Here is a 10,728-nt window from a genome sequence, read left to right on the forward strand (position 1 = left end):
CAAGATATGATCATTTTGTACTTTCATTTATTGAAACCATTAGATATGGTTGAATACTTGATATCTGTTTTTCTTGTAGTTTTTACAATTTTATCAGTCATTCAGGTGGATGAAGAACCGGCAATCAGAACAAATACCACAATTCTTCTTGGGAATATTGTTGGCTATCTTAATGAAGGGGTTAGTTTGTAAAACCATCATATTCTGTAGATTTGTTGCTCTTCAAACTACACTGAAAGTTATTTCATTTTAGGTAGTTATAAGCTGGGATGCGGATTTAACTAGTTAAGATGTTAGATATTCGGGGTGATTGTTTAGAACATGCTCATGACTGGAGCATTTTGTTAGCTCTTACAAGTAATTAGGTGGCATATGCCGACCTACTTAATAATAATTTTATTAACCATAATTTTCAATGATTTGCAATGTAGACAAGGAAGAGGGTTCTGATTAATGCATTTACAGTTCGTGCTCTGCATGATACTTTCAGTCCAGCTCGTGGAGCAGGTATTACTCCAATCGATTTCACAATGCGTCAATCATATCTACTCTTTATAGATGTAGTCTCCCATGTTTTAGATAACTTATCATATTTTTCAACTGATGAGTACATAATATATTTTGTGGCAGGTGTTATGGCTTTATGTGCAACCAGTTCCTATTATGACACCACTGAAATTGCAACAAGAATTCTCCCGAATGTTATCGTACTTACAATTGATCCTGACAGGTAAATATTTATGAGCATCTTTTAGTATTTTATTACAAAAATTGGTTCAATAAACCATATCCTATTTGACTATTAAATAAATAAAACCTTACTGGAATGTTGTCCCTATGATCAATTTGAAGTTGGGTATTAAGTGTGTCGGATATGAGATTATAGAAATCCATGCCTTCCAAGGTTTGACTGTTTGAGAAGGTTAGTGTGGGAAATATAGGATAATAGGCTTTAGCATATTATTATTTTCACAGTTAATAAAGAAATCAACTTGTGTCATCATTTTTAGATGTAGAATTATCGTGATTGTATTAGCACATGGAGTTATCCTCGTAAATTCTTTTTCCCAAAATCTAGTTGGATAGTGGGTACTCTTTCTATCCACTATGGCTTAGAATTGAAAGGCATGTCCAATAGGTTTCTAGAGTCAAAAAGCGTGTCCAATAGGTTTCTTATTCGTTTAGGTATTCAGCTAAAGAATCATGTGAGTTTACCTCATCTACTATTTTGTGTTACATACTTGTATGTTTGGTCCTACTAGTTCATCTGTTGCACACTTGCACTTGTCTTTTTCTCTCCCTGTCCTTGCTAGACACTTTCTCTTCACACTCTGTGGATTCTCTTGATGGATAGTTTTTACAGGCATTACAGATCCTTTATGTATACCCTACCTTTATTTGTTATCTCTTCTCATCACCATGCATAGTTCTTTCTATCTTATGAGATGTTGATATATTATTAGTATTATTTTAATAAATCTTAGGTTTAGGCAGACCACTACCTGTAATAGTAGAAACTATTACAATTCTCCCACATAGACTTCATGGAATTGTGGGAGGGGCGAATAATAATGAGAACAAAGCCTGAAAGTTGCGCCAAAGCCGCCAATCCTACAGGCTAGGGGAACCTAGCTTAAGTCTAACAATCATATCAACATATTTTCTTACATAAATTGAAAAAATAAGAAGGTTTTAGGTTTGAATTTTTTTGAAAAACACCGGTGATATACGGTATACCCCCAAGTTGAAATGGAATTGTGACCTTGTAGATGGATTGCGGATTGTAAATTATTGAAAAACGTTTGTTCTACCCCCAACATTTAGTAGTGTCAATTTTATGAGCTTTCAATTTCTCCATCAGTGTTTTGTAAGTGGAAAGATGCAGATTTTCTCTCTGAACTGTTACTTTAATGTTTAAATTCATATTGCTATGGTTGAACTAAATATATTGATATTCAACCAAATTTTTTTGGCAAAGATGACCCAATTGATTCTCAACGAAAGATTTAATGCACCATCATTGATTGACACTCGTTCATTTGATCAACATGTATATCCTTCTTCTCAAGTTTTCCTTCATATTCATTATCCAATATCTTTTTTTTTCTTGTTTTGTTTTTAGGGGACCCAATTATATGGTCCTAAAGCAGAAGGATGGCGAGATCTTGGAATGTTTGATTTGATGCAGGTAAGACACTACACTCAACTTCCTGGATCTTAAATATTGATTAAACGTATATATATTATGGTCACATTTTGCCTCGATTATTAGAAGATAAAATATTGATGCAATAAATGGTTTTCCCATTAGTATAAGTTAATTACATACTATGATACCTTTTTTTAGATATTTGGACGTGCTGGAAGACCGCAATTTGACCAAAGTGGTGAAGGCATCATCATAACATCTCATGACAAGTTGGCCTACTATTTGCGAGTAGTGAAGGCATCACCACAATTCAATTCCTAATATTTTGTATGTTTTAGAGTTACGTGAGAGATCAAAGGGTTTTGTTTTAGAGTTATTAGGACTAATTCTATCCATGTATTTTGTTTACAAAAGACTTAATGAGTTTAATGATTGTTATTATATTTTTGGTTAATTATCTCATAAATAAAGTGTTATCAAAGTTAAGATTTGCAATTTGTGAATGAATTATGTAGAGTATGTTTGGTTTAAGTGCTTTCTTTCCTGTTATTGTATCCAAGTGAATGCTTAAGTTTTTAGTGGGATGGATGTGTATAATATGTGGGATGGATAATAGAAGCAGGTGGTCTAGGAACAATTGGGACCAAAATATTTAATTTTCTTTTTATGCTTCCAAATTTAGCAACGGTTACGTATCCGTTAGTAATTGAAGCATAAGTAACGGTTACCTATCCATTAGAAATGGAAAATTACCAACACTTTTATTTGTTGGAAACGAATTAAAAACAAAATCAATAACCGTTACTAATAAATTACTAACGGTTCTTATGTGTTACTGAAATTAATTTCAGCAACACTTAATAATCGTTAGTAAATTTTTTAACACTTTATAACCGTCACTAATATCTGTTACTAATATTTGTCACGCTTTTGTGTCAACGCAGGATAACCGTTACTAATATTTTTTGTAATGGATGTATATCTGTTACAAGTCTTCTGTTATGGTGTAGTGAATTATGCGAGTAATAAATAAAAGTTAATGCTGATTATGTGTTTTTATGTATTTCAGGCATTAGAGTCGAGATAAAGGAGCAAGGGTTGGTTGCTAAGAAGTTTTGTGATTAAAGACCAAGATTCAAGGAGAAAAAGCCTTTTTAAAGCCCGGTCAAAGCTGAAAAGTCAAAGTCAACGCGGGTAGAAACAGCGCACAAAAGTCAATGGAACTTTCGAAGGCTGTATCATTGGACTCAAACCTCGGAATTGGGTTTACCTTATGTCAAAAAGACCGGCTCGGAAATATCTTTCTAATAGTCTAAGCCTTGACTCAATCAGAGGAGCAGAAGTGGATGAAAAGTCTTTGGAAGTTAAATCCAGCTGAAAAGTCCTAAGTAGACTGAAGAAATTAGGTTTTGGACTCGATTTTCCGGCCCAAAACATGGCTCCTCAGCCCATGCACGAAAATGTGGATCTGGTCTCCTCCATTTGAACACAGAAGACTTAACTCTTAAGCAAGTAGTTTTTTAAGTAGACATTAGCATATAGTTTTTAGATCTAGATTTAGACTCCATTAATTAATTAGTTTTTTGTCTTGTTTTAAATTCAGTTATTGAATTATTGTTATTGCTATTCATTAGATCAATAAAGTTAATTAGTTCTTCATAATCTAGTTTCATTTTCATTAAATCATTGTAGTTTCAATTCATAGATTTAGTTATTTATCATTATTAGTTTCAATTAAATCTTGCATGATTAGATTTCCATTTGAATTGAAATATGCAAATTTAGAATCTTTATATCATGTCTTGTTTAAATTCATTTAGAAATGATAGTGTAATGATTCTAGGTTAAACCTCCATTAGAGGTTGAAGAAGTCTTGATGAAAATTTGATTTTTGTTAGCTTAGAAATCGTCGTGATAATCTATTCAATTCTAGAAAGTAATTAGTTCCCTTGAGAATGGGTTTGATTGCTTCACATGCTAGTTATTATTTGGTAGAGATTGTCATGAATAGTTAGGGATTAGAATTACCAATTTGTTATACGAAAATATTTCAATTTGGATTGCGACATTTCTTTGTTAGTTGATTAAGTTGAGTTAAGGTGGAATCAATCCCCCCTAATTCTTTATCTAGATTCAAATCTTAGTATTTCCATAGTTTGAATTATCGTATCTTGTTAGTATAATTTGCATCGTAGTATAATTTTAGCAATACTCTCATTGACTTTGGATAGATTGATAATCTTAGTAAACGTTAATTCTAAAGAACTAGGAGTGGAACGAATCTTCTATTCCCACTATATTGCTATAGAATCGAGAGTAGAAAAAATTTGATAATCCCTTCACAAGAAATAGTTTTAGTTTTACTTGCGTTTGAGTTTCGTAACTTATTCGTAGGTAAAACTATCATTTTACGTTTATCACCGAACTAAGATAGGTAGAATGATGTCTTCTATTGGGTCAGCTCATGATCCATTGAACCCATAGAGGGGCTACTGGATCGATCATGACTGACCTAGGCATGTTCATCTCCTTCAGAGTTCGGTAAAATAAGATGTCACACGAACTGCCTGGGTTGATCAGGACGTGCTGGACAGTCCAGTTGCTGATCTTGACATGGACCACTAGGGCATCATTGTGTGAGAGACACACATTGTTGAGATTAGCCTCAGTGAAAGTGATGTCTCCTGAGTTGTAGGCCATTGCGTGTGGGGCAGAAGCCACTTGTGAGGAGAACTGGTAGACTTCTTGGAGAGTGCCTACTCATCTCATTTTCTCCCTAGAGGATGCAACAGAGTCATCTTGGAATGTGACCATGTTGATTGTTCTATGATTTTCCCTATCAGAAAAATGTTGGCAGCGTTCATGGCGAGAACGCTCGTTGGAGCGTCCTCTAGCGTGTGAACGAGGTCGTTGGTGGTGGCGTGGAGGAGATCGACTTCCTTCTCGCCAGGCCATGAGCTTGTGGTGTAGGTCACTGATAAGAGCCCAAAACTGTAGTTTTAACTCCTTTAACAATATTTTTTTAGACCAATTATGTGATTAATAAGTAAGAGTTAGTACAGTTATCGTGCTTTTGTGTATTTTAGGCATTAGAGTCAAATATGTACAGAAATACGTCCCTTTTGTGGGATAAAGGAGCAAGGGTTGGTTGCTAAGAAGGTCTATGATAAAAAGGCCAAGATTCAAGGAGAAAAAGCCCTTTTAAAGCCCAGTCAAAGGTGAAAAGTCAAAGTCAACGTGGGCAGAAACAACACATAAAAGTCAACAGAACTTTTGAAGGCCGTATCGTTGAACTCAAACCTCAGAATTGGGCCTACCTTATGTCAAAACGACCGGCTCGGAAAGAGATTTCCAATGGTCTAAGCTTTAACCTAATCAGAGGAGTAGAAATGGGTGAAAAGTCCGTGGAAGTCAAATCCAGCTGAAAAGGCCTTTGTGGACTGAAGAAATTGGGTTTTGGGCTCGATTTTTCGGCCCAAAACATAGCTCCTCAGCCCATGCACGAAAAAGTGGATTTCGACTCCTCCATTTGTATGGAGAAGACTTAACTCTTAAGTTTACCTAGATCTAGATTAGAAAATTAGGTTAGACTCCATTAATTAGTTAGAATAGCTTGTTTTAGATCTAGTTTTTACCTTCAATTAATTAGTGTTAGAACAAAGTAGATTATTATTTAGAATCACTATTAGTTTTATAATAAAGTATTAGTTTTTATTTCAATTTAGTTATTGATTAAATTCTTATTTAGTTTTAGTTGTTTTAAATTCATACATTAGGTTATCTTCATTTTGATTCTTAGACTATTGTTAAAATTAGATTTATAAAGTTTAAATTAGTTATTAAATTATGATTTGTTATTATTGTTCTTGTGTTGGGAATGATAGTATAATGATATTAGGCTAAAACCTACATTAGAGAAGGTTAAGGAAGGCATGTGAGGATGATTGTTTGTTAGAATAGTTGTTATTTAGAATAGAAATTTCACATCTCATTACTCTCACCATTGTTCTTTGTATTTGATTAATTAAATTCTATTTTGTCTTGATAGATTAAGAGTGGAATGATTCCGTACTCTATATATTGCATGAATATATATGTGAGAGTAGGAAATAAATAATTGATACCGTAAGAATGAGGTTAAAGTAAACTAATTGAGTTTTTACTGGTTATCAAATGGCGCCACTGCCATCTTAATCTCATTCAAGACAAGAATTCAATTGTTTGAATTCAAGGGGCAATCCCCCATTCTCTACCCACCCACCCTTTTAATTTTTCATTCTTATTTCTTGAATTTTCGGAACTGTTCATTATTTAAGGCATAGGGGTTGCGGATTCACAGAGGAAAACACTGCAGTAAAGGTATTTTTAAATTTCAAAAAATTCTGAAAATTTACAGGTGTAATCCTTAAGGTGTTATTGATTTACTGTAATTTTGTCAGATTTTTCCTAATTGGTTTGCCTTGTGAACAAATATTATCTTTACAGTACTGCATTTCAGTTTTCAAACCGTAAGTTCTTGAAAAATAGACTAGTAAGATTACTTAAGCAGTTCCAAAAATTCTAAACTTTTTACAGGAGTATCTATCTTAAGTAAGGAGTTTTCAGTAAACATTTGACGGGTATTTTATTTGTTTTGACCTCCTAAATAGTGGAGTGTTTCCAGTGTGTTTCTGCAGTTTTGTAAACACTTAATTTCTGGAACAACAGCCAGTAAGGATGGTTTGTAGAACTCCAATTGCTCTAAAATGTTTACAGAAATAGCCAAGATCTGTCAGGAGTCTCCAGTAAAATTTTGGAGATTTTTGTCTCTGTTTTGATTGGTTAACCTTTCAGTTGTTTGTATTGTGTCCGAAAACTGTTTCACAAACTTTGAAGGGTAGTAGATGGACTTTCATAACTCCGATTGATCTGAAATTTTGCTGACTACTTGATAGACATCTTAACAAACTACTGTAAAAATTTCAAATTTTTTGGAGCGCGCCTCGCACCCTAGATAGCCTATTTCCAAGCGCACCCTGCGCTTAACTGCATGGACATTGTGTCAAGCACTAGCGCGCCCCGCGTTCAACCGCCAAGACATTGTGTCAAGCACAAACGTGACCCGCGCCGTAGGTAGCCTATTTCCAAGTGTACCCTGTGCTCAACCACTTGGAACTTGAGTTAGACAGGAGCTCGACCCATGCCCTACCGAGGTCATTTCTGAGCGCGACCCGCGCCCCTTTCTAGAGCAGCCCGATTTTCACAGGTCAGTCCAAATTTTCATTTTTTTAAGTTATTCAGCGTTTCTAATATCATACAAACACTGAGATCGCATATACAAGATGCTATTCAAATGCGTAGCAAGGAGGCATTCAGGTACTCCTTCTTCTGCTGCTCGCCTCTTCTCTCATAAGAGTTTTAATTTTAGTATAATTAGGCTTGTTTTTCATAGACATAAATACCACATGCCTATCTAGAATTTCACACACTACACCTACATCAATGGCTAAAGAACAAGAGACTCCTCTCTCTGATTTTTATAAAGCCCTAAACGATGGCCCTAAGTCGTGCATCGTTCTTCCAGACCTAGTGGGGGATTTTCGAATTCCCCCTAATATATTTAACTTGTTACAAGTTTTTCATGGTTTAGACCACGAGAAGCCTTACCAGCATATCCATAGGATAGACCAAGTTCTCACTATATTCTATCATCCTAGCGTAAGTCCGGATCAAGTTAAACTTAGGGTGTTTCCATTCACCCTAGCCGACAAGGCGGCGTCTTGGTTAACTCCCCAAACGCCAAACTCTATGGACTCATGGGCTAATCTTGTTCAATTGTTCATGGAACAGTTTTATCCACCACTGAAGACAGATGAAATACTTTAAAAGATTCATTTCTTCCACCAGAATCCTCATTAATCCTTTTCAGAGGCTTGGAATTGTTGTAGGAACCGTTATTTCAGAATGACTATTTCTACAAACCGCGAACACCACACGCAGCGGAATTAATGGGTGTCCACGATTTGTGATTAGAAAACATACCTTTTGAGAATCGGCTTAAATGTAATCTCTGAGAATCCAAGATTTATGAAATCCGAAATCAACCTCTTGATCTTCTGTTGTATTCCTTTAGAATAGATTGGACGTTGTGTGGACAATGATCTACCAACCCCTTCTTTCTCACAAAGCTAGATCCAATTTTGGATCTATCTTTCCTTGCCTCTTTTTCTAATCCAGTGAATAGTGAATTTCGGCCAGAGAGAGATTATTCTATTTATAGGATACAACAGGGACCATGAGGAGAAATTAGGGTTGGGCCTCCTGACGAGGTTGGGCTTCCCATGTTCGCCCAGAACACACGACCCAAGTCCATCAACAAATGGCTTATTCCACTAAAGGCCATTGTTGCACTACCGCCCTAATCCCAAATTACGTGTCAGCATTTATGGACTCCATATTATATGCTCGTTGATCTCCCCGTGTTTAAGATATCGAATGTCCGTTCATTAAGTCAAGTTACTGACAACTACATTAATCAACTTCTTATGTCCTTGAGTAGTACCACTCAACCTCATTGTCATGTCGGAATAAATCCACCTGCAGGGTTTACATGACAATATTTTTGAGCTCCTCAAGGGGACATCATCAACCCGACTTCTTGTGGGACATGAATTCCTTCTATAATCAATAGCACACCTTACATACAATGTCATTACCCAATCCATCGAGTTTGTTGATTCACAAATGAATCTCACTCATTGATGATTTAAAGCCATGTACAATACATGTAAGTGCCCGTTATTATATCCGGATTAGGAGGACAAGCATCCATAATAACAGAGGCGTTTGTTCTCTTATATAGTAAGTAGAAGGAGAAACAACCTCACTTGGTCCTGTTCAATACACACAAAGTGTACTAGTGTAATCCTATAGTCAAGATAGACTAATACCAGATTATACTACAACCGTACTAATGGTTTGTCCAAATCCATCTAGGTTGTGAACGATTACTTATACTTTAAAAGGTATTGATGATATGTGATAAGAGCCCAAAACTGTAGTTTTAACCTTTTAACAGTCATACTTTTGGACCAATTATGTGAGTAATAATTAAGAGTTAACACCGATTACGTATTTTTATGCATTTCAGGCTTCAAAGTCCATTATGTGCAGAAATGTGCCACTTTAGTGAGATAAAGGAGAAAAGGTCGGTTACTAAGGAGTTCCGTGATTAAAGGCCAAGATTCAAGAAGATAAAGCCTTCCTAAAGCCCGGTCAAAAGCTGAAAAGTCGACACGGGCTGAAACAGCACACAAGTCAGCAGAACTTCCGAAAGCCGTATCTTTGGACTCAGACCTCGGAATTGGGCCTACCTTATGTCAAAACGACCGGCTCGGAAAGAGCTTTCCAATGGTCTAAGCCTTGACCCAATAAGAGGAGTAGAAGTGGATGAAAAGTCTGTGGAAGCCAACTGCAGCTGAAGAGGCCTTTTTGGACTGAAAGAATTGGGTTTTGGGCCTGATTCTCTGGCCCAAAACATGGCTCCAAGCCCATGCACGATTTTTGGATCTGAAAGTATAAAAACCAAATCTTAGCTCTTTGTTAATGGTACCTAGTTAGACCTAAAATAATATAGATAATTCTAGATCTGTTTTCATTAATTAAATTAAGCTTTAGTTCCATTTTCAATTCTTGTTTTAGATTAAGTCTTTGAATCATTGTTCTTGATTGATTAGATAAATAAAATAGTTGTTTTATCAATTTCAAATTGTGTTATTTCAATCTATTAGATCTAGTTTTAATTATTGTTGGTTACCATCTCTTAGTTGTTAATTAGAATTTTAATCATTGTTTAGTTTAGATGGTAATTTTCGAATCTTGATAATATGTTTAGTTTAGATTCATATGGAAATGATTGTGGAATGATTCAAGGCTAAAACCTCCATTAGAGGGGTTGATGAAGCCTTGATGAAAACTTGGTGGTATAGTGTAGAAACATTGTAGAATCTATTCCAATCTAGAAGGTCGTGATTCGCCATGAGAATGGGTGGACGACCTCACATGCTAGTTAGTACTCGGTAGAAATGCCATGAACACTAGGGATTAGAACTCGAATTTCTTGCCGTAAGAACGTAAGAATCGAGATACAAGAATCTATGTTAGGCTATTAAGTTGGATTCGAGGTGGATTCAATTCCCCTCTAATCCTTTATCTAGATTCAAAACAATCATATTTCCATAGTATTCGTAGTTAAATTCAAGTAATCAAATTCAGTAAGTATCGTAGCATATCACCTTCGTAAAGCTCTCATTGACTTAAGACCAACTAATTAGATTAGAAAACATTCCATGCTAGAGCACTTGGAGGGGAACGAACTTCCTACTCCACTATATCTCATAGGATTGAGAGTAGAGAAACTTTGATAAATATAAGCATCATAAGATAGTTTTAGTTTACTTACGTTTTGACTTTCATTGTTCATTTCGTAGGTAGACTATTCAATTTTATCTTTTATCAAATGGCGCCGCTGCCATCTTAGTTGCACTTTAGCATTGTTTTCATAGTAGAATTAGTCATTTTTAAGTCCCATTAAACCCACC

At 35.5% G+C, this 10,728-nt stretch overlaps 1 long non-coding RNA gene across 1 annotated transcript; it reads left to right on the plus strand.

Annotated features, from left to right (window-relative positions):
- The first annotated feature begins 430 nt into the window (after positions 1-430).
- On the plus strand, positions 431-2,237 carry LOC147497455 (uncharacterized). Its single transcript, XR_015195130.1, has 3 exons — positions 431-507; positions 631-730; positions 2,123-2,237. It is a non-coding gene; the product is annotated as an uncharacterized LOC147497455 (long non-coding RNA).
- Positions 2,238-10,728: the final 8,491 nt, after the last annotated feature.

The sequence above is a fragment of the Coptis chinensis genome, chromosome 5 (assembly GCF_015680905.1).
Source record: "Coptis chinensis isolate HL-2020 chromosome 5, ASM1568090v1, whole genome shotgun sequence".
In the NCBI taxonomy this organism is placed as follows: domain Eukaryota; kingdom Viridiplantae; phylum Streptophyta; class Magnoliopsida; order Ranunculales; family Ranunculaceae; genus Coptis; species Coptis chinensis.